Source organism: Protopterus annectens, chromosome 8.part1, assembly GCF_019279795.1.
Source record: "Protopterus annectens isolate FY-2018-M chromosome 8.part1, PAN1.0, whole genome shotgun sequence".
NCBI lineage: Eukaryota > Metazoa > Chordata > Ceratodontiformes > Protopteridae > Protopterus > Protopterus annectens.
The window spans coordinates 346,503,895-346,529,592 of record NC_056742.1 but is presented as its reverse complement, the minus strand read 5'-3'; positions in this window follow the sequence as shown (position 1 = coordinate 346,529,592).

Here is a 25,698-nt window from a genome sequence, read left to right as displayed (position 1 = left end):
TTTCTCAGCAACACATCATTTGTAACTCTGAAACATATAAAAAGAACTTTTTGGGCACATGGCTATTTCAACTGCCATAGTGACCATGTGGTATATTTAGCCATGTGTTGTTCCTGTGATAGTTTCTACGTTGGCAAGACCATCAGGGTTTTGAAACGTAGAATCTACGAACACACATTGGCTATCAAAAATAATGACAAGAACAACTCATTAGCTAGGCATGCTCTAGTGTGTGAGAACTTTAAGAAATTTGAGTTCTTTGTATTAGACCAGGTGGAGAAGGGAGTTTTTAAGGGAGATGTCAACAACACCCTGGAGCAAAGGGAAACCTTATGGCAACTCATATTAGGAGCAGATTGTCCACCGGGTTTGAATGAATCTATCAATCTGAAATGTTTTCTGTTATACAAATAAGTTTTCAACATTGGCCTGTGTAGTCGTGCAAGTTAGTCAAGGGCCACATTCCTTTGGGGATGTAGGGTTAGCCATTGCATATTAGGAGATTTCCTTGATTTTTATAGTATAGATCACCAAATTGTAGTATTATAGGTACTGTCTACATTTTTATGTAATTTTTTTGGTAAGAAAATGTGACAAAATATCAGTTTAGGTTAGACCAAACTCAGTTTTGAATCAGATTATCATTCACATCAACAAATAAATAAACACGGATCACTTTATAAGAATAGGTATTTTACAATCGTACTAGTTTTGAATTCTAAAACAAGTACTATTATTATACTATGTTTTAAGTAGATGAGAGAAAACTTTTATACAAAGTAGAGTTGTTTTGTGTACAAAAATGTCTTAAAAGTAGTACTTTTTATAAAGCACATTTTAGTGTATGAGGTTACTTAGATTCATTTTTTAAAGGTATATATGTTTTTTGTAAAAAAATATATTATATAAATAAGATGAAGGTAATAATCAAGATATTATTAGCCTTTATACATCTTTAAAACTGTTACCATCAATTATATATCAAAAAAGTCAATTTGTGACATCATTTCCTATTTGTTTCATTTAAAAGACATGAGTAAGAGGGGGCTCATTGTCTTTTTTTCTGAAGAAGTTCACGGAAATAAAGTGGAAGAAAGCGCTCAGTTTGATTGCCTTATTGGTGGAAGTCTGTACATTCGTGGTCTTTCTATTTACAAGTTTGTTTTTTCGGTTTGTCCGAAGTCCATCAGCAGTTTCCATGTGACATTTGACTTATGAATGTGCAACATTTTCATTAAAGCTAGGTCAGAGATTGCTCTATATGCAAGGTACAGGTCACCTCTGAGCAGTCTGCATGACACAGAGTAAAGTGACCATGATTTCAGTCTGTCCCCATAAGACAGATCTTGAAGACCCTGAATTTTCTTCATAAGGAACATTTGTGGTCTCTCCAATTGCTGCAGGTGTTTGGAAAGGAACATACCAAAGGGAGCATTGTACTCTATTGGTCTGATGAGGGAAGAGTACAGGGGTTTATAACTTCTTTTTCTGGAGGCAATGCCTTTACTTATGAGATGAGCAATACAAAATGCCCTTCTTACCACTGTGGAGACATGGTGATCGAAGTTAAGGTTGCCGTCAACCTGTGTGCCCAGATCTCTCACCACTGACTGTGTGCTTAGGGTATTGCTGTTGATGTGGTAGTTTGCAGAAACATCACCCTTGCTGAAGGGGATGATAATGTATATCATTGTATTACGTTTAAGACCATGACTTTAGTAGCAGTCATTAGTCTGCATAAGACCTTCTTAAAGGCTGTTGACATCGCTATAGGTTTCAATGATTGCTCTCAGTTTGCAGTCATCAGCAAACTTGGTCAGCCACAGTCCTTTAGTTTTAGCCTGTACTTTGGAGATGTAGATTCCGAACAGTAGGGGTCCCAGAACCAATCCCTGTGGAACACCACTGGCGACAGGTCTGCTGGGGGAGGTAGAGTCCCCTAGTTTGAGTGTACAAATTCTATCAGTGAGCCAGTTTGCAACCCACCTGACAATATACAGGTTGCTACCCAGCTGGGTGAGATTATCAATGATACCTGAATGAGGGATTGTGTCAAAGGCCTTGGCTAAGTCTAGGTAGGCTGTGTGCATAGATTTGCCTTCATCTAGGGCTTTGGTGACTGTCTAGAAGTCCACCGGGTTTAACAGGCATGATCTCCCCTTGACAAAGCCAAACTGGGTGGGGTTAAGCACTTGGAGATTTCTTATATCTTTGTTAACAAGATCATTTGTTTCATGGCTTTGCAGATAAGGCTGGTCAGGCTAATGGGTCTATAGTTCCCATGGTCTGTAGATGCACCCCCTTTGTGCAAAGAGATAACAGTAGTTTTCTATTCTGCTGGGATGAAGCCAGTGCCTAGGCTATGATTGAAAAGGCATGCTCAATGGTGATGCTATTACTGGGATGACAAATATACTCTGCCATGATGATAAACTTTTTTTGGGAGGTGAGGGATTGAACTCACAGTTATTCTAGCAGTCTCAGTGCACACAGACTTAACATGATGTCACACTTGTCCACTTATACAGGGATGACATGTAGAAGCGCTATTCTAACATTGTACAATCATACTGATTCCATTAAGATATACCCATGCTGGCAGATGTGGTACTGCAATATTAAAGTTATACAGAATTATTTTAATTGTTGCAGCAGCTATTATGCTAATAGACACATCTTTCCCAACAGCAGACATCCTTACCTGAGTATTTTCATAGGTGCTGTAAAGATATGTGAAGGCTGCCAGCCTAGATATATATAATTTTGTAGATAATTCTGTTATTGTAAATATGAATATAATCCATAGACTTGTCCTTTTAAATGTAAGAAAACTGTTACATGTTGAACTTCAAAACATGTAACCACAGTGGACTCTGCTGGGCGAAAGCTGATAAGTCAAGCATTGTATGACTGTTTGATCTCAAAGCATGGAGACAATGTTTTGAGACCAGAGTTAATTGCTAGATTTTGCATATATACTGTCTTTTTATTGCTGTAGTTTCCTGGCCAGGTGCAAGATCAAAGAAATGTTAAAACTCTGAGTTTTTGTTAGCCTGGGAACCAGAGAAGAATGATGTAATCTAAAATGAGTCAGCAGTGATGTATTATTTTAAGACTTTCTCAGAGAGAGAGAATCAGAGCATTTTGTTATTTGTCTTCAGACCTGACCACTCACCAGTACTCTGCCTCTGCTCTATATGTAAGTTTATTTAGAACTGTTATTGCTCTTAGAGTTAGATAGGAATTGAGTCAGATTTAGTCTAGCTGTTTTCTATTCTTTTGCCATACTATTCTGTAGTATTATTTTAAGCATTTTCCTGTGATTTCTGAACTCTTGACTATCACTGTGTTGAACTGTGAAGATTTGTATTGCGTTTTTATTTTTTATTATTAAATATTTTAAACCTTTCAACTGTGGCTGTTGTGTTTAGAGATAATTTACGTTCTAGAGTACATTGCATGTATATATTCATACTGTACAAAGCCACTCCAAATAAGCCTTGCTGTTCATCATGCTTACTAACAGGATAATATTGCACAGTAATAATTGGACACCCTTTGGTAAGAGTCTTTTTAGATAGCTAAGAGTAGTTGTGGCAGTGATTACTACCTTATAGCCTGGTAGGAGCGAGCATAGCTGGAGAACATGTGCCAGCCTTCCCCAGGAGTCTCTGTGTGTTTGTATATAAACCAAATCTCAAAGTGTATGTGTGTGTCAGCTACTTGGGCAGGGACACAAAGCACTGGTATGACAGAGAGGGCACCGCAGGTTTTGGCTTGACTACTATGCTGAGATCTGTACCCTATAGCTGTGCCAGTGGGGAGTCTTTTTGGGGATCTAGAGAGAAAGGGAGAAACCAGCCCCAGACTGACTGTGATCTCTGTGTGCTCTCAAGGGAAATTGTACTTTACTGTGTGTGTATTTCTTATCCCTCCCAATGTGAATGCCTCTCACTGGTGTTAGTGGTGAGGATTGAGGCTCCTTGATTACTGGGCCAGTGCACGGGCATCACAGGTGCTTTAACCTACTCTTGTGTATCTCCCCAATTTCTTTCAATCTCTGCAAGTGTTAGAGATTTAAACAGGGCATAATGTGATGTTGGATGGTGCCATGCATTAGCAGGTTATTTGCTTACTTCATGTCTTACTTACAGTATAGAGGTGGTGACTACAGCCTAACAACATCTTCCCATGAGCCAAGGGGGTCAGGCTTGCATCGATTCAAGTCACAGTAGTGGTGATGGCAATGGTTCCCATGTGTGGAATGACAGTAGCACAGGTGACAGCTTCGGCCAAACTATTCCAGGGATCAGCTTTATTTTGTAAGCCAATATAGCCCTCCTGGAGGAGTCTCGACCTATAATACTTATGGAGGATGTCCAGAAAAATCTTGGATTCTTCTTCACACTCCTCTGTGCTCTAAAAGAAGCACTACCCTCAACTTCTCTAGCCATAATTGTCTCACATTTACAGATATCTGGAAAAATGGCAAAGAACTGGTGACTAAAACAGCTCTTGTGTCTCAGCCTTCACACAAAGATGAGCACTAATGGGCACTTCATTAGCACAAAGAATGCAAAAATAATAAAATACTGGTACTGTATTATTATGGTTTCGATGGCACTTTAAGATGTGATACACAGTAATCCTCCAGCCCTCTGCTTGCCGCGGAAAATAAATGCTCAACAGTGACTCCATCTTCAGATGGTTAATAATAGGATGCCAGTTCTCTCTAGCTCAAGATAACTTTCTTCCTGCACATGTGTTGAGTTGGATGTCATTGTTTAGGCATGAGCATAGCATCCTGTAGTGATCATCACAATGTTTACCAGTTTTGCTCATTGCATAAATAGAACGACCCAGAAACAATAATTACAGGAGATCTAATTACTATAAGCACTGCGACCAGAAGGGTGACATTACACAATATAGGCATGACCAGAAGACTAAAGCCTCATTGTGCCATGAAGGAAATCTACTTTTGGGGTGGGGAGGGGTTGAATCTGACAAACTGATTATATGAAAAGCTCTTTCATTCTAGTCAGATATCCTACATATATAATGTAAGTACTACTCCTTACTATCTCGAAGCTCTCCTCAAAATGGAGAATGTCGACATCTGTGCTGTAATGGAGACCTGGTTTAAAGAGGCAGAAAGCTCCTCTGCGCTCCCAAGCTACAACTCATTCTATACCTTTCGGACCCAGAATACGACCAGAAGCTCCAAAGGTGGTGGTGTCTCCATATTCTTAAAGGATATGAACACCTCTAGACTGGTAGCCCAGCATAATGCATCCGAGATGCTTCAGGTACAACTAACACTGGATAAGATGGAGATACAAGTCATAGCCTGCTACAGAATGTCAAACATGTCCTTAGACTCTCACTCCAAGTTCCTAAGCACCCTAGAATCTATCAAGGTCTAACCAAATACTCTCATACTGGGTGACTTCAACTACCCTTCCATCAATTGGGAAAACTATTCAAGTACCAATGTACAGGTCTGGAATTTATCAATTCCAATGACCTGGACCAACTCATTCTGACCCCCATTAGAGGAAGCAATATCCTCAACTTGTTTATCACCAAAATGGGAGACTGTCGCTCCCCACCTATAGTCAACTGCTCCCTGGTTAAATCTGACCACAAACTGATCACCATGGAAATCTCCATCTTACCTACACCCCCTGCTAAGGTGACCACCATGAAAAACTTCTCTAAGGCCGACTTTGGGCTCCTAAAAACAGAGGTGGCTAACTTCTTAACACTCATGTCAGTGGAAAATAGCTGCATGACTGCCAAATCATCCACCAACGCACTGTACCAGCACATACACAAATGCATGGAACTTGCCATACCAAATAGAACTAAGATGCTCTCCTCCAAATCTGGTGGTCCTCAGCAATTAAACTCTCCAACAGGAGGAGGAAACTGTTGCAAAAAATGAAGTCACAAGATTGGAAAACCTCCCTTATAAATCTCAACAAAAAGCTGAAATCCCTTATCAAATCCTCTAAAGCCAGCTATGAAGGCAGAATTGCAGCTAACACCAAAACAACCACAAAGCCTTCTATAGCTATATCAAAAACCTCCTAGGCAATACCCAGATTTGCTCCAAGTTACTGCACAATGGCACCTCCTATACTGAACAAACAGATATAGCCAACATACTAGCCGACAGACTCAGTGCCAACTTTACCCCTCCCCCCAGGGCCCTATCACAATACCAGAAGAAAGCCTGGTACCCACCATTTCTGTGGCACAGGTAAAAGCTGCATTGTCCAAAGCCAAGAATACAGCATCCATGGGACCTGATAATATCCCTGGCTGTGTCCTACATGAGCTACAAAATGAGCTGGCACCATATCTGTGTGCCCTGTTCAATCACAACCTTACCTCAAGCTATGTCCATAACGACTGGTGCACTGCCACAGTCATCCTGTTCCATAAAGAGGGAGCAAATACAGACCCTGGAAACTATTGCCCCATTAGTCTGATGAGTCTGGTATGCAAAGCTATGGAGTGCATCATCATGGACCTGCTTAACAAAGATATAGGCAATCTCCAAACTCTTGACCCCACACAGTTTGACTTTGTCAAGAGGAGATTTTGCCTGCTGAACCTGGCTGACTTCTTTGAGGTAGTCACCAAGGCTGTGGATGAGGGTAAGGCAGCGCATACAGCCTACCTCGACCTGGGCAATGCCTTTCATACCATTCCCCACTCAGGTATCATTCATAACCTCACCAAACTAGGCATCAATCCTTACCTCACTAGATGGGTTTCAAAGTGGCCCTCAGACAGGACCCACAGAGTGAAGGTTGCAGATTCCAAGTCAGACTGTCGATGAGTCATGAGTGGTGTCCCACAGGGCTTGGTCCTGGGCCCTCTCCTGTTTAGCATCTACTTTCCAGCAGTCCAGGCCAACACAGAAGGACTCTGGCTGATATGCTAGTGATTAGTTTTCTCCAGTCTGAGTCTGGAATATGTGTAACCAGATATTATGAATGCATCGACCAGTTTCCAGTCTTTAATGGGGCAATAGTAAAATGAAAGTTAAGAAAAATAACATTAAACTAACCAATCTGTTTAATTACCAACCATCTTTCTTAATAAATATATCAAATGGAGCAGTCTGTATTTCACGGATCATGAGGGTTACTGAACAGCAAAACAATGTTGTCGAATACATATTTATCAATTTTACTTACCAGCAGCGCAATACTTGTGTTTTTTTCTGAACTTGCAGAGGCAATCAGAAGCTAACTAAGAACACACACACTAAATAAGAAGTACCTTGCTGCAGCAATAAGAATGGAAATTACAATGTAAATAAATTAAATAAGTTCAGCGGACTGTTCAGCTTCTGCCCATGCAGAAATGTAACTCATTCATTCACACACACAGAAGCAATAAGAAGCTTAACCCTTGCAGCACACACAAAATAAATTAAATAAAAAGTACTTTGCTGTATAAGCAGCGGCACTGTGGCAGTAAGAACGGGAATGGTTGAACACTCATTCACACGCACACACATACACACATACCCTCTTAAGAGAAAGATTCTGCAGCAGTACCTCTCAGCAAAACGGCACGGCAGTCCCCAAGAATTCACTCAGCAGATGCAGAGATAAGTATTCATGGCATGGTTAAATCTGCCCAATGAGTACTCCATATTCAAACAGAGCATGGCATTTGAAAGCAGAATTTAAACAGAGGCATGGCATTAAAAGAAAGCAGCATGGCTTAAAATCCTACCCAGAGTCCGAACGAAATGAGTATTCAAACAGACAACTCCATATTCAAACAGACGCGTGCAAAATGAGTCACGCACATCTGAGCTTAATTCCGACAGGCTGATGGTACTGACGTCATCATGCACATGATGACGTCAGCTCCGACAGCGCGGAATTTAAAACATAGCTTAAAAAAATCAGAAATGAAGGGGTGCCACTCAGGAATCGTGGCACCCCTTCATTGGGACCCCAAAACTCGGTAAAAAATGAGCAATTTGGGATGGTTGGGAGGTCTGGTGAGGCTGTGATTGAACAGGGCACACACATGTAGTGTAGTTCACTTTCTAGTTAATGTAGAACACATCCAGGGATATTGTCGGTTCCCATGGAAGCTGTATTCTTGGCCTAGGACAGTGCAGCTGTAACCTGTGCTGCAGTAATGCTGGGTGCCTGGCATTCCTCCAGTATTGTGATTGGTCCTTTGGGGGGAGAGTAAAGTTGGCACTGACTCTGTCGTCCAGTATGTTGGCAATATCTGTTGGCTCAGTACATGAGGTACCATTGTGCAGTGACTCAGAGCAAACCGGAGTATTGCCATGGAGATTCATGATACAACTATAGAAGGCTTTGTGGTTGTTTTTTAGTGTCTGCTGCATTTATGCCTTCATAGCTGGCTTTAGAGGTCTTGATGAGGGATCTCAACTTTTTGTTGAGGCTAATAAGGGAGTTTTTCAAGACCTGGGACTTCACCTTTTTCTGCAGCAGTTTATTCCTTCTGTTGTAGAGTTTATTAATGGCAGGGGACCACCAGATTGGCTTCCTTTTTTTGGAAGAGAGCATCTTGGTTCTGTTGTGTATGGCTAGTTCCATGCATTTATGTACATATTCGTACAGTGCACTGGTGTATGATTCAGCAGTCATGCATCTATTTTCCACTGACATGGGTGCCATAAAGTACCCACCTCTGTTTTTAGGAGCCCAAAGTAAGTTTTGGAGAAGTTTTACATGGTGGATACCTTTTCAGGGGGTGTGGGTAAGATGTGGATTTCCATGGTGATTAGTTTGTGGTCGGATCTAACCAGGGAGGAATTGACTATTGGTATAAAGCAATGGTTGCCCATGTTTGTAATAACCAGGGCAAGGATGTTGCTTCTTCTAGTGTGGGTAAGATAAGAATGAGCTGGTCCAGGGCATTAGAATTGATGAATTCCAGGAAGTGTTGGGCCAGTGTATTAGTGCATGAGTAGTTTTCCCAGTTGATGCAGGGGTAGTTGAAGTCACCTAGTATGAGAGCGCTGGGTTGGACCCTAATAGTTTCCAATGTGCTTAGGAATGTGGAGTGATAGTCTTGGGTCATGGTTGGGGACCTATAGCAGGCTACAACCTGAATCACCATCTTACCCAATGTTAGTTGTCCCTGAAGTATCTCAGATGCGTTATGCTGGGCTACTAGTCTGGAGGTGTGCATACTGCCTTCGGAGCTTCGGCCCATGTTCTGGGGCCAAAAGGTGTGGAATGAGTTATAGCCTGGTAGTGCAGGGGTGCTTTCTGCTGCTTTAAACCAGGTCTCTGTTACAGCACAAATGTTGATGTTCTCCATTTTGAGGAGTGCTTCGAGCAAGTGCATCTTGAGATTTAGACTTCTAGCATTGAGCAGCATGACCCTCAGACTGCATTTATTTATAGCTGTTACACTGGTAATTTGGTCTTTGGAACATCACCTAAAAAGGTACTATAGGGGTGGCAACAGCCTTAGCCAGTATTCAGAAACCCAGGGGTGACAGGTGCAGGCCAGGTATATGTGAGTCCCTCCTTGATGGGTACACACCCCTGTGGGGGTTGTAATGTATGTCCCTATATTGTTACAAGTTTTGTTAGAATACATGGTGTTCGTTTTCTGCCTAGTGGCAGCTGTTTTTGTGACAATGAAGGCATTATATATATGCCTTAAGGTGTTCCTGTGATTTATATTACATAGGGGAAAGTAAAAGAAAATTTAAAGTAAGATTGCAAGAACACATTAGGGACATAAAAAAGAACAAAGTTGAGAGTAATATTGCCATGCACTTTAAAGACAGACATAATGGTGATTATTCCTTGTTGCAGAGTTGTGTTTTAGAAGAAATTTCTATACAGACTGGGGAAATGTGTAACATTAAGGATAAATTGCTTTATAAAGAATCCATCTATATTTTAAAGTTTGATGCTATGTTACCTGTGGGTTTGAATTTAGAAATTAATTGGAAACAATTGTGTAATTAATTAATTGAACAATTGTTGTTAATGAATGAATTATATATAAGTTGTGTAACATTTGCTAAATTTGTATTACACCTGGAAGGCTGTGAGCCGGGGCACCAGAGTGGTTTTAAATGCTATTTTATATTAAATTTCTTTGTTTTTTACTGTGGCCAGGTGTGAATTGTTTTCTTTTTCTCCTTGAGTTGTTTTGCTAGGGTCATACCTGCTTGGGCCACATAATCCAAGAGCTCCTCCATGTCTCTTTTCATGTAGTCCAGGGAGGTGTGTCTCAGATCATTCACACCTACACGGACAGTGACAAAGTCATACTTGTACTTGTTGTGGATGACCTGAGTGCGTGTGTTATGTGTTGGATTCTGGCACCTGATAGCTGACTGTTACCGTCTCCTTATTCAGCCTAGTAAGTGGGATATCAGTGTGCCTCACTATCGAGTCATCGATGATTACTGTATTGGGCAAGCTGTTTTGCCTTAGGGGCTTAGGTTGAGGGGCACACTGTGTAAATGAGCTGTGTCTTGTGGTTTGCTCTGTGTTGTGGTGGTCAAGTGCATTTCTGCCTTGGATGGGTCTGCTGTTTGGGTAGATTTCTATTGAGAGCCTCCAGGAAGGTGGTTGTGTGGTTTGCATTTTTATGTGAGAGCTATGATGGTGGGTGTTCTGGAGGCTTGTTTGTTGCATGTGGTGTGGTGCAGGTGTTGACCTTCTCCTCTTGACTAGCTATTGCGGTCTTGACTTGAGAGTGCATGGCTTCCAATTTGGATATATAAGTGCATCTCTCACAAGTTTGAGTGTTGGAAGGTAAGAGGAGAGGGTTGGCTGTGTACATGAGGCAGTTGTTACACTGCCTCAGAATGCCGAAGTTCAACAGGTTAATAGGAGAAAGCACAAGGAACTGACCTTTAGACATGCCAGGAGGGATGGTCATTATTACTAAGCACTGGAGCGGTTTCCTTATATATTCATTTTACAGGAAACATTTCAGTCAAGGTGTCTGAGTCTGCACAGAGCACTGCTAAACACTTGAGGGGAAACTAATACGTAGGCCCTAAAAATTTAAGGATGAAGTATTTAGGCAGATATTCTGAAGTTAGAAAGAAATCAAGCAGTATTTTCTGAAAATTAATGAATTAGCTTGTCAAGAATGATGAAAAGAGGGGAGTAGCATGAATGGTTACTGCCTGGCTACTCCTGATGCTGGTCTCAGCACAACTTCACTCTGTTGGGATACAATACTTATTTGCTTCTTCTCTCACCAGAAGCAAAATGTTAGCCCCAATCCTAAGAAAAGAAACAGGCCATGGCCTGTTTGGTGATCCACAGTCTTGTCCCAGATGATGCAAGGGTCTGCAGGCTTGTAACCTTTTTCTGGTAGATGCCTCGAATAGCAACCAGATCAATCAGGTACATTAAGCACAGGCACTCACTCTCCAACCAGAAAGAGTCAAGAATCAATGCACTCTGCTCCTACTCTCACCAGGATCAAAATATAAGCACAGATTCCAAGCTGACACCTATAAAGCAGTTATTAAGCTTTCTGGTGATCAGAAGTCTCCAGGAAATAATGTAACCACACTCTTCCTTTCACTAGGAGAAAACAGAAGCACTAATCCCAAGATGACAATTGAGAGGCAGAATGTGGGCTCTCCAGTAGCTGGTGGTCTTGCAATAGATGCTTAAAGGTAAGATGAAAAAAAATGGTTTATCTTAAACACTGCAGTGTGCACTAGAGATCATCTATGACTATGTTTGGTTTTGTGTTTAGCGTTAAGGGACTGACACGTGAGACACTGGTGCATGAACTATTATGTGTGTCATGTTCTGCAGAGGAGGTATTATGTGTAGCATGCTTGTGTCTGTGTTTGTGAGGTCTCTGGTGTTTAGGTACATTTCTGGTGAGGATCTCCACATATGTAGGTATGTGTGATGTGGGTTTGGGTGGAGTAGAAGGTTGAGGTGTGCATGCTGACAACCAGCTCATTGTCATATATACACTAACTGGTGTGTGAGAGAGCATGGATTCAAGGATCTTATTATAGGTCCATCTCTCACATGTTGAGTTTGCGTGGACTAGGAGTACAGGGATGTCGGTGAACATGAGGCAGTTACTACACTGTCTCAGGATGCCCATGTCAACCAAGCTGGCTGAAAAACTGTAAAATTGTCTGTCCATAGTGTTAGGTAAATTTATATGGTCAATAAGAAAAATCACACTTAGGAATGGCTAGTGGGTAAATTTATAAGGTCAGCAAGAGAGGTCACACTTAGGAATGGCTAGTGGGTGAGAGGTGTGTTGGTACAGCTGAGGCTAGGCTTAATGTTCTAACTGACAGTAGAGCAAGGCCATGAAAAACCTCTGGAGGACCACAGTAAAGTGCTAAGGGAAAATTTAACAAGCAAAATGCTTGCAATTGTAACTACCAATGATAACTACCACTACATGGTAGTGCACAATGGTGCGCTACATGAAAGCAAGTGCAGATGTGGGGCTTAAATACAATGAGAACTAACCCTTTTAATTCAAACTAGTCAATAAGGATGCACTCTCTGAGCTCAAGTGCAATCAATCTTGATTAGATGGGACCCAGACAGCACCCTCTTCCCACATAGGTGCAGAAGAGGCTCCTCCAACAAAGATGGCTTGAACTTGATGGTCAGAAGTTACAAAACAGACCCAGAAACAGCAAACCTGGAACTGGGCTATGCTACAGCAGAGCAAGTAAAGTATACAGTAAAATGTGGCCAAAATCAGTTCTGACAGTTTAAAAAGACAGTAGAATGCAAATACAAATTAAAGGTGCAATATAAGAGCAAACAAAGGCACTTATAGTTAGTTGGAAGCAACAGATGCCTTAGATCTTTCAGTATCTCAGTGAAGAGCTGGTTTTAGTGCTCAAGTAATACAAGACAGTCTAGATTCAGTAAGACTGAATCTAGCCTATGCTAAAAAGTGTAGAGGTATTAGAAATTCAAAATGCATAAAATCACAGTCATAACAGCAAGAAAAACAGTATATGGGGTGGGAAGTTGACATAATGGTTGGCATGTTTGCCTTCCAGACACAAGGTGCAGTGTTTGATTCTCACATGGTGTAATTGGCTATGCTTAAAATGGCCCAAAAGGGCAGTTAGCCTAGTACTAACTTATGACCCTATGAACCTCTAAATAAAGCAGTCAGCAATTCAGTAGAATACTGTTCTCAATTTAATCAGGCTACTAACAAGCAGTAATAAATGCGGCAGAATAAATGCAATTGAACACTTATAAGTACAGTAAGATACAGTAAAAGCAGCTGAATAGAGTTTAAATTTTTTTTTGTTTAGTTTTATATCTGTAAAGTTACATGTTGGCCATCACAAGCGAGGGGCCATCCTAACAGCCACTCATCTGCTAAGTCTACAGGTGTTAGTCAATGTGGCTGTAGAAAAGGGTAACCCCGATTGTGCATTGTTAGAACTTCAACAACAACTGCAACAGTGTCAATGCCCAGTAGAGGCCATCCCTATACTCGCGGTCCTCATCATGTGGGCATATCTCCTAGTGGGCATCAGTCTAAGTCACACAGCACACCAACATCAAGTCAAGGTCATGTTACACTCAGGGAAACTCCTGGCAGAGCCAGCTGTCATGGCAGAGGCATGCACAGGAAACTGTATGCTCTATCATGCATGCTTTAAACCTGCCCAGTAGGCCAAATTGCAGTGCTGCTCCATGTGATGAGGCTAGGTTTCTGCATATATATATATATATATATATATATATATATATATATATATATATATATATACACACACACACACACACCAGTACCAATATGGCCCACGGAACATCGCACACATCAACTGACCCTGGCCCTTCATAGGTTCATATGTAGTTACTAGGCTTGCAGTCCAGGGGACCATTAAGCAACCTAGCTCAGGTTCCCTGTTTCCCCCAAGTATTGTTTGGTTAAGTGACTTGTTCAAGCTTATACAGTAGGCAAATGATTGCTGAGGGAATCAATCTCTGTACCACAGTAACTAAGCTCATAGCCTTAACTCTTTGCAAAAACTGACATACACTCCCCTCCTAAACAAGTTTTCACAATACACATAAATGCATGTTTTGCTTGACTACACCTCAATACTTACACTCACACACTTCCCTTTGAAAGACCAGCACTCCCGAACTTCTCTTCTGTCAAATGTTAATAATTGTTCCCTGCCCTTTGCACATTGTTACTTGGGTTGTCTATGTATGATTGTCAGAAGAAAAAATTCAAACGAGTCGCATCTGCCTCAGGTGATGAATTTTCCTTTATTAGCAGTTAACCAGATTACACAGCATGTTGGCCAAGATGTCCGGTCTGGACTGATCTGATCTCCTCTGATCTGATCAACTTGTTTACTGACATCAACTTTTATACTGCAAGCAAAACAACTTTTTGTTACATTTCTGACCACTGACAGTTGGCTATGAAAAACATATAGGATAAACATGTTTATCACAAATTACCTCAAACCCACAGCTAGTACAAAATGTTCAAGAAGTACAGAATGTTCAGTTCAACAACGGTAGCTCAAATTTTCCAGGACACACAGCCTGCCCCAGTAAATTAACTCTTACTCGGCCGTGCGTCCTTATCCCAGGCTTCACTGAGCTATAACCAAATTTCTTTATTCTGAAATGCAGAAAACAGATATCATTCAGGTCCATAAACATTACTGCATTTTGTTCACAGATGAGGCCCATCTTTGATAGGCATATCCCAACAAATAACATGTTCACTTTGCAATAACAGGAAAAAGACAAATAACAGTATGTTTTTAAAACTTTTTCTCTTAACATTTCCCCCCTGAAAACACTTTTATTTGTCTTTTATTTCAGCAATATATGGTAAAAACTAAGTTTTTCTTTGCATACATTACTTCATTGGCAAGACAAATTTTTAAACTTCAAAAACATTTGCAAAGAGTCACATTTCAATGTATTCACTTTCACCAGTCTGTTGCAATTGCTGGTACATCATCTTCATAACAGCAGTATCAACCAGTATTTGTAGAAGACCTCTGATACAGGGTATACAACAACAACCACATACCACCACGATAGCCACAGCGACTCCAACGGACACCAGGAAACTGCTGATGAGATGACTCCATTTTCCAAACCACGCTTGTAGAAAATCTGTAAAGGGATTATTTACCCCAGAGTTCTCTGCCAATTCTTCGGATAACATCTCCAAACCTTTCAAAGCTCGAGTGATACTTCCATCAGGCGCAGTGTTGTTTGGAATATATGTACAACAGAAAGTCCCAAACATCTTGCAAACTCCTCCTTCTTTGGCCAGGAGCCTAACGCAATTCGATTCTGCAATGCCACCTGCAAAGTGGCCTCCAGTTGTTCAGCAATTCCTTTCAATGCATCTTTGGTATAGTTCACAAAACGCTGCTGGTTATAGTAAATGTAGTTGATCCAGTCCACATTCTTATTAGGTTGAATCCAGACAAAGATGGATGTAAAACCAGCTGCTATTTGGTTTATTGCTTTGTATTCATCAGGTACGCCTCTTGGTACGCCAATGCTATCGATGTAGACACCGTTATCGAAAGATTGCTTCGGTGCCTCTCTTTTTCTCCTACTCAACCACTTCGGCTTTATTTCAAGTTCTCTTACAAAACTGCTTGCTGGAACTGGGAAAATGTAGAATGGCAGAATTAACTTTACAAGTGCACAAGTTCCCTTCCAGGGAATTGTAAGCCTTGATCTGAGTTTGTTGTCTCCACATAACCACCATACACCTGCTAAACTATGAGTTTGGTTCTCCAGAAATGGATTCCCATTGCCATTCACATCTGTTGACCACCAAACACTTGACCAGGACGTACAGTCTCTATTGCACAAGCATTTTGCATGAGTCAAGAAATTATTATTATTCCATTTAGAACAGTCCAAAATTCCTTCACAAAGTTTCACCTTAAACACAGTAGTAACACCTGTTTGTGCTTGCAGCACCACCATTCCTTTTTCTCTTGCAATTGTTCCTTCTCGTATGGACATATTTACTTTCGCCACCGAAATCATCATCATGTGACAGTTCAAGTACCAGTTGAACATGACCATCCTCCCTAAGGACTACCTCGCGCCGTTGGTTTCTTCACTGGGTTTGAAACGAACTAACCCCTATTGGGCTAATCCCCCTTTGTAGCCAGACTTTACGCTCAGAGGTCCGGTGGAGTTTGACCAATATCAATGGCAGAAGGAAGAGCCTTGAGTTTTTTACAGTGGGTGATATGAATCCACAAAGTCCTCTCAGCTATCTTTACAGCTGTAGGTGTCGAGATAAGTACTTGGTATGGGCCTTCCCACCTGGGGGATGACCAATTCTTTCTCTTCACAATTCAGATCCACACCCAGTCCCCGGGTGCCACGCTTAATAAGGTTTCATTTCTGGAATCTGCAAAGGAGTCATTGGTTACAAGAGATTTGACATTTAGCAGCTTCTTCATATAATCCGCTAGATCCTCACCCCCCTCACGTTCCGCTGGCAACAATCCTTGCCACTGCGGGACGTAATATGGTCTCCCAAACAAAAGTTCAAATGGTGTAAGTCCTTTGTAGGAAGGTGAGATTCCCATGTACAGGAGTGCCAACGGAAGGCACGCAGTCCATGACCTATGTGTTTCTGCCATTAGTTTGTGGAGCTTACTCTTCAAGACACCGTTGAGTCTTTCCACCAGTCCAGCTGATTGGGGATGGTAAGCACAATGATTTTTGAGATCAATTTGAAACACTTGACCCAATTTCTGAACAATCTGGTTAACAAAATGAGATGCATTATCACTGTAAATGCGTCTTGGTAGGCCAAATCGGGGAATTAGTTCTGTAGTCAAAAGCTTTGCTACTGTTTGTGCATTCAGATGCTTCACTGGAAAAGATTCTACCCATTTAGAAAAATCATCAATAATGACCAAGCAGAACCTTTTTCCCTCTGAGGGTGTCAATTCAATAAAGTCCATACAGAGTGTGTGGAATGGACACGGAGGGGTAGGGAATGCCTGCTGAGACTTTTTAACTCCCCCCTGAGCATGATACTTTGCACATAATAAACAAATTAAACAGAATTGCTTTGTATAAGTTGAAAACCCTTTACACCAAAACACCTTAGGCACTATTTGAATCATCGTCTGTACTCCTACATGGGCAGGTCCATGGCTAACCAATGCTGCATACCTAAAAAGGTTTGAGGGTAATACCATTTTGCCATCTGATGCCCTATACAACCCACTCTGTTGAGTGATACCATATTTTACCCAACGAAATTTTTCCTTCTGTGTCATCAATGTTTGCATTACTTTTAGTGTCTCTAAGTCTAAGAGGTGTCCGGGCTCCAAATCATTATCATGTAAAAGCAAATCATTGTCTTGAGCTACCTTTTTTGCAGCCATATCAGCAAGGGCATTTCCCCTGGAGACAGGATCTTTTCTGTTGGTATGTGCGGAACATTTATATATCGCTATCTGAAGTGGTAGTTGCACTGCATCTAACAACTGTAAAATTAAATCTCTGTGATTTATTGGTTTGCCTGTCACAGTAACCATTCCCCTATTCTTCCATAGTTGAGCAAAAACATGTACAGTGGAGAAAGCATATTGACTATCTGTATAAATTGTCACTTTTTTACCCTCCCCTAAGGTACAAGCTCGAGTCAAAGCCACCAACTCAGCTGCCTGTGCAGAATAAATGTTTGACAATCCTTTTGCCTCCAAAACTTCAGTTTCTGTGGTGACAGCATACCCTACTAGTGTTTTTCCTACAGTGTCTTTCTTTGCTGATCCGTCTACAAACAAAACGAGATCAGAATCTATCAATGGAATATCTGTTAAATCTGGTCAGGGAAGTACTTTGTCATGAATGCTCTCTAAACAAATGTGTGGAGTACCTTCTTCTGGAGTCGGCAAAAGTGTCACCAGATTAAGAGTAGTACATCTTTCTATGGTAATATGAGGCTGTGTCAGCAGTACTGTCATACACGACAAATGTCGACTAGGTGATAAAAAGGTTATCTTATCTTGCAAAAGTATAGTAGCTACTGAATGTGGAACCTGCAATTGTAATGGGTGAAACAAAACCAATGATGCTGAGGCTTCTACTGCCATGGCGGCTGCCACCACAGCTTGAACACAATGCAGCAATGCCCTTGCAACAGGACCTAATCTGGAGGAGTAGAAAGCTATCGGCCTCTGTTTATCCCCATGTACTTGTACCAGAACCGAAGTCATATATCCTCCCTTACAATCAACCATTTGTACAAACGGCTTAGAATAGTTCGGAAAACCCAAAACAGAGGATCCTGCTATCAATTGCTTAATTCTAATAAATGCCTGTATTACCTTATTTGTCCACTGTATATTATTTTTAGCCACCATGGGAGTATCATAGATCAGTGCAGTCAATGGCCCTACTTCCTCAGCATAGTTAGGGATCCAACTTCTACAAAAATTAGTCACACCTAAAAGGACATCATCTCCCGCTTAGTCGTAGGCATAGGTGCCTCAAGAATTGCTTGTTTTCTTTTGTTCTCCAATTGTCTACCTGCCTGCGAAATTAGATAACCCAAGTACTTTACTTGTGCTTTCCACAATTGTAGCTTTTCTTTATTTACCTTATGTCATTGCTCAGCTAAAAAACTAAGAAGGGCAAGGGTATCCTTTCTACAACTTTCCTGCGTGGGTGAGGCCAACAAAATATCATCTACATACAACAGAACCTGGCTTCCCTCTGGGGGAACAAACTGAGCTAAATTTGCAGCCATTTCTTGCGCGAATATTGTCGGACTCTCACAATAGCCCTGTGGCAATCTGGTGTAGGTGTATCTTTTACCTTGATAAGTGAATGCAAACCAAAATCTACTCTCCTTATGTAGTGGTATGGAGAAAAAGGCATTGTTTATATCTATGACAGAAAAATATCTGTGCTGAGGTAATAAATCATTAAGTAATGTATAGGGGTCAGGGACCATCGGTGCTCTTGGGATCACAGCCAAATTAACTGCTTGTAAATCCTGAACCAACCTCCATGACCCATCCGGTTTCTTTACAGGAAACAACGGAGTATTGCAGGGCGAATCTGGGCATTCAACAAGAATTCCTACCTGTTTTAGCTGCTCAATGACTGGCTTAATTCCTTCCTCTGCTTGTTTACTTAGCGGGTATTGGTGCTTATGAGGTCTAAAACCTGACTTTGGAGTTATACAAACTTCACCTGCTGTTTTCATCAGTCCTACATCCCCTTTACCTTTTGACCATAAATCTACAGGTAAGGCACTTAACACACTATCTTCCTCTTGAGTTAGGAGGATTTGTCATGCTATTTATGTTTTGTCATCCCTGAGGTGCACACTTGGTTGTGCCCAAGTCACCCAATTTAATCTTTGTACCTGGATCTGTTGATCCTTCAACTGACTTTCGGACATTGTGTCCCAATTTGTTACCTTTTTCACCAAATCTACCCAATGTGTCCCCACCGCTTTAGTAATTGAAATATGTGGGCTATAACCTGAGCGATATAAAAAAACTCATTTCCTTGGTCAAAGTACAGGTCACTACACTATTACCTTGCTTATCCCAAAACATATCATTCAAAATTATCCTTGCACATTTGTGCCTAAAGAATTCTTTTTCAAATTCGTTATCCGGACCAGGGGCCTGTCTGTAGTACATAGTACAATGTAAGTGCACCGCAACCTGCGGTGACCTGTTCCTATATCTACTTAAAGCTAGGTTGATCAAATCTGTATCAACCCTCCCCGGCCTATTTGAAATCAAGTCCTGGCTATACCAGTAAAACAAGTCTTGTACTCCTTGTACCACCAAGCCATCCGCTAACCTTTTCGCCTCAATGCATTTAGGTGTGGGAATTGCCGCTATTCCAAACAAATGCATCAAATCTCTTCCCAGCAAATTAACTGGACAAACTTTTGATATAATTACCCTACACTAACAGTTTGGTTTGTTTGCGGATCTGTGAACAATAGAGGATGAGACAGTGGTTCTTTATAGATTTTCCCGTTTGCTGCTTTCACAAGGACAAACTCATCTGTTTCGCAGTTCGGGGGTAGAACTGCTGGACCCAAAAGTGTACGCGATGCACCTGAATCACATAAAAACTCCACTTTCTGTCCCTCAACCAAAAACTCTATCATGGGTTTTTGATCCAGATGCATAGCAATACCCAAATGTGCCAGGTTTATGACTTCACAGTCACAATCCCGCCCTTCCTTAATTTCCTGGGTGTCCTGACATTCATCGCAGAGAGTGTCTGCCTCATCATCACAATCATTCTCACTTTCTTCTTCTCTACAATAATCACAATAATGAATTTGGCGCCTTCCTTTACTATCATATAGTCATGCGGAGCCCTTGTTCGTAAGCTGTGGGGGATGTTGCCACTCTTCGCAGTCGGCAGCAAAGTGCCCAAGTCTACCGCATTTAAAACATTCTCCACGTTTTAACCTCCCCTCATATTCCTCTGAATGTCCACCCTGTTTATACGACGTGTCCCATTTCGGGCCCCCATGTCTTTGTACGCCACCACGGCGCCCTTGCCCCCTTTGGTCCTGTACCAAAAATATACCACCATCATCCCCTACTGCTAACACTTGTACTTTCTTTTTCTTTTTTAAATTGAAATGTCGCTCAGCATGCCATGCATATTCAAACAAAGGTTGCAGTCTACATGTTCTGTGATCAACCATATGTTTAGTTATAAAACTATTTATCGGAGCCTTACAACCTTTAAGAAAAGCGTTTTTCAATTGCTGTTTGTACAGACTATCAGTAGTCTGATCCTGCGGAATCATCATTCTACAATGGTTATTGAACACTTCTGTCAATCTTACAGTATAGTGATCTACAGATTTATCATCATTTTGGATGCACTGATTTATTACTGTCCAATCTGCTCTTGGATGCCACTTATCAGAAATTCTCTTCAACAGATCAGTGACTCGCGTGTCTAACACCCCAGAATTATGCTTTAATGTAGTGCTGTCATCTGCCTTACATGTCCAAGTACCACAAACTAAGTGCCAATCTGGACCCAGGATTTGTCGCACTACTTGTTCTACTTCTAAACCATTTAGATGATAACTTAAATGCATACCAACTATGTCCTCAGAAAACTTTTGAAAATTAACCTTGGGATGAGGAATACCATCCGTAGCTCGTTTTATATCCTCTCTAGCCCAGGGACGATAAACTAAAATAGTTGGCTCTTGTCCAACATCCCCTTCTTGTGGGTTTGCAACTTGTATTACGGGAAGGGCTTCTGTGTGGTCAGAAAGTTTAATGGCCCAACGTCCTTGCCCTGCTGGTCCTGACCTTAACTGCATAGGTTGGTCTACCTGTTGCAAAGCAACCTTGGGTACTACGGGAATTTGTGGGTAAATTGGAGGGGTCACAACGTTTCCTTGAGCAGCCAATAACTCACCCTGCTGTACAGATCCCACATTTTCAGACTGATATTGAGGAGGTTCCGCCAGTACGCAGCAGCAATTTCCCCATACGGTGGGGCAGTTGCCTGCCTTTGTACCGCACAAACTGTATGCTCATCCTCCTTATCTAAAAATAAATCTACTTTTTCACTTGGCACCAGTGATTCCTTTTGATTTATTCTTTCTTTTTCCTGGCACTGTTTTTCTTTTATAGCTCATTTATTTGCCTCTTCTAACCATTTTTGTGCTTGGGGAAATCCCAATTGTCTTTGTTTTTTAGTTCTAGTTCCCGCATCTCTTTTCAAATCTCTAACCAATTTTGCACAGGCATTCTTATTCAGTGTACCATCAAAATCATATCTCGACTTCCACATTTTCAAAAATTTAACATTATTTTTGTTTAAACCTTTCATATACTTAGCATCAACATTTAAACAGGCATCACTCTCACACTTGCAGCAACTAGAACCCATGTTTCCCCTAGATTTCTTATTTTACCTTTCCCTTTTTTTTTTTTTTTTTCAGGTATTTAGGACTGTATCAAAATTATTTTACAGGGCTTATTATAAAATGGGACTATCTTAATGGGTGACCCTAACAAAATAATTTTAACAAGTAATCCTACCCATCCTTAACTAAAAATAAAACCTTGTCGACAAGATTAAATTAAATTAAAAGAAATGTATTTTTCATCCTACCTGAACCAGATGAGACTCTGTTTACCCTTTTCATTCAGAAACCATCCCTCAGATAGGGATCAGAGAGCGGCCGGCCTCCTTTCAACGACAAATCAGTCGGAGGACTTTCAGTTGAGGGAATCTTAAGATGAGAAACCCTCACCTGCACAGGTTTTTCGGTCTCTCTGTTGGTCTGATCCGTATCTTCGTAGAGGTTTCCGGTCCGAAGGACCAAAATGTCAGAAGAAAAAATTCAAACGAGTCGCATCTGCCTCAGATGATGAATTTTCCTTTATTAACAGTTAACCAGATTACACAGCATGTTGGCCAAGATGTCCGGTCTGGACAGATCTGATCTCCTCTGATCTGGTCAGCTTGTTTACTGACATCACCTTTTATACTGCAAGCAAAACAACTTTTTGTTACATTTCTGACCGTTGACAGTTGGCTATGAAAAACATATAGGATAAACATGTTTACCACAAATTACCTCAAACCCACAGCTAGTACAGAATGTTCAAGATGTACAGAATGTTCAGTTCAACAACGGTAGCTCAAAATTTCCAGGACACACAGCCTGCCCCAGTAAATTAACTCTTACTCGGCCGTGCGTCCTTATCCCAGGCTTCACTGAGCTATAACCAAATTTCTTTATTCTGAAATGCAGAAAACAGATATCATTCAGGTTCATAAGCAATACTGCATTTTGTTCACAGATGAGGCCCATCTTTGATAGGCATATCCCAACAGATAACGTTCACTTTGCAAGAACAGGAAAAAGACAAATAACAGTATGTTTTTAAAACTTTTTCTCTTAACAATGATGCACAGTATGGTCAGCCTATACATAGGTAAGCACAGTCTGGTGTTTTTTTTATACATCATTTTTAGTGTTTCTACCTGCTTAGCTCAGGTATAGTTTTGTTGTAAAGCTGTGTGCCATAATGTGCTGCCTCTTTGCTAGTGCAAAAGTGTATTGTGCCTGTCTCCATCTAGCATGGTCATCGTCTGCTGCTGTTTCCTTCTCTGATTGCTCATCTAACTAAGCTGCTACTGCCTATGGTGTTGGGTCCCTGCAAGAGGCTACCCTGTTGTAACTGCTTCCTAAGTATCACACTATATAACACAGAACAAACAGTGAATGTTCTGCATATCTGGTAGGGTCATACTGCAGGGTAATACAGGATGTATCCAGACAGTGAAAGTGTGACTTCAGCAGTCCAAACACATGCTTTTCGGTATTTCTTGTTTGAAAAGGTGCAAGGTTGTATCCCTGGTCAGACTGATTGTGCAGAGTTTTGATTGATGTCATTAGCCAGTGTTCTAGGGCATATCCAGTATCACACACAAGATGGCCCTGTGGAAAGTCACCCCTTTCAAACCACTGATAAGTGTCACAGGTCTGCCATATGTGTGAGTTGAAAAAACTGTCTGGGTGGCCTGCACACACATTGTAGATAATACTCAGTACATTACAGACCACCTGGTACATGATGGAGTGATATCCTTTGTTGTTCACACACGTCCCTTCCAGTTCACCAGGTGGGGCCTTTATTTAAATGTGGGTACAGTCTATGGCCCCCAGGATGTCATGGAAATGGGCTATGTCATAGAACTTCCACATGGAATTTGTTCTCACTTCTAGATTATGTGGAAACCACATGTGCTCTCCTACATGTTACAGCATAGTATGAAGTAACTGATGGAGTATTCCCTATGCAAATATCTGAGATACAACCACTGTCTCCCCAGTAGGTCACTGGAAGGTGTCTGTAGATGATATATGTTAAAACCACACATAACTTAGTATACAGGAAAGTGGAAGGGGAAGGATACAAGTCTTACCAATGTGCATGCAATAGCAGTAGGAACATGCTAATGATGCTGCACAGAACTACATCACTACTTTAACTTGCTGGACTGGGACTTTACATGCTTGTATGAATATTGGTGTTGTGTCACCAAACCTGTTATAGTACTCATTTATTTGATTTATTTGTGATGAAAGCAGGCATGTTTATTTTTTGGCTGATGACTGAATCAAAGGTTTCAATGTATGACTTTGACATGTTGTTTTAGGAACATTAATGGTGCTGCACCAAGGAACCAGACATTGAAAGGACAGTTTTTCTCATAAGGATAACCACATCCTCATGGTAGCCCTTAGCTCATATGGCAAATGCCTTTTTGAAAAGAAGAACCAAAATAAGATGAGAGGGCAAAGGCTTGGAACCAAGTAGCTATGAATATAAATGCTACTGATGGAAGGAAATGAATATTAACACTGTGCAAGAAGAATGCCAATGATATGGTAGGATTTGCCAGAGCAAAGGCAAGACAGAATACAATTGCCTGTAGCACAATGGGAGAAGGGACTCCTACACGTATCCATTTAGTACCCAATGAGGAATATCACCTCTCTATTCATGGGGATGACGGTGACACAGATGACAATAGCATCAACAGAAATCTGCTCAGGAAGGTTGGTTTGACAACAGTAACATATTTATATGGAGAACTGAATGCCAGAATAGAAGGATTACATGTAACACATGATAATTACTATTAAAAGGTGACCCTCCACTTTTGCACATAATGATATTCAACAATGTGTACATGGTAAGTATCCTCCACACCTCACTACACAGCATACAGTAGTGTATGCCAGTGGCTGAGTAGTAACATATTCAGTTAATTCTTTACCAGTGTCAGCAGCAGAAGGCAGAATATGTGAGTGTAGAAAGTAACCCAGTATTAAGACACTTTCATCTGCATGCATTTCCTTTCAGTAATGGCACTACTTACAATCAAATGAAATATCTGTAAAGAAAGCTTTGCATCATAATATTCAGATTGCACTGATCTGCACCATTAATAGTTTATCTATTATCATTATGACTGATGACAATTACAGAGAAAAGGAAACAACTATGACACACAATTAAGAAAAACACTCCTAACAAAAATAAAAAAAAAGATTATGGGCAAGATTCAATAAAGCTTACACTAAAGGTACACAATATGTATATTCAAGGACATTCTTATCACATTTTTTGTGCTTTATAGTCACTTAGAATGATTACACTGTGTATGTGTAGTCTACACTTTGAGGTAACTTTATGAATCCCTGTCAATCTTTAAAGCTGAAAGAATATCAGTAGGAAACCTAAAATTAGGAGGAAGAAGGAGTGAGTTATGTCTGTGTTGTCTGTTCACTCAGAACGGTGTACACAGTGCAGGTGTTATTGAATCCCGGGTACATGATTACTCTGCCATCTAAACTAACACTGTTACCACCTCACCCTCAGCCCTGCACAAATGATGATTTATGTCTCGGAGGACACAACTTACTGTATATGACAAAATTAAATAATCTGATGTGCAGTACCTTAACAGAGACCAATAAGCCATGTTAAATATGTAATACTTAAAAAACTGAGTAATGATTGCATAACACTAAACATATATTCTTTCTCTCAGTTATAAGGCATGATCTTATGTTATATACTGAAATAACACTTTTTATAAAATGTACCACTTCAGGAGATTCAGT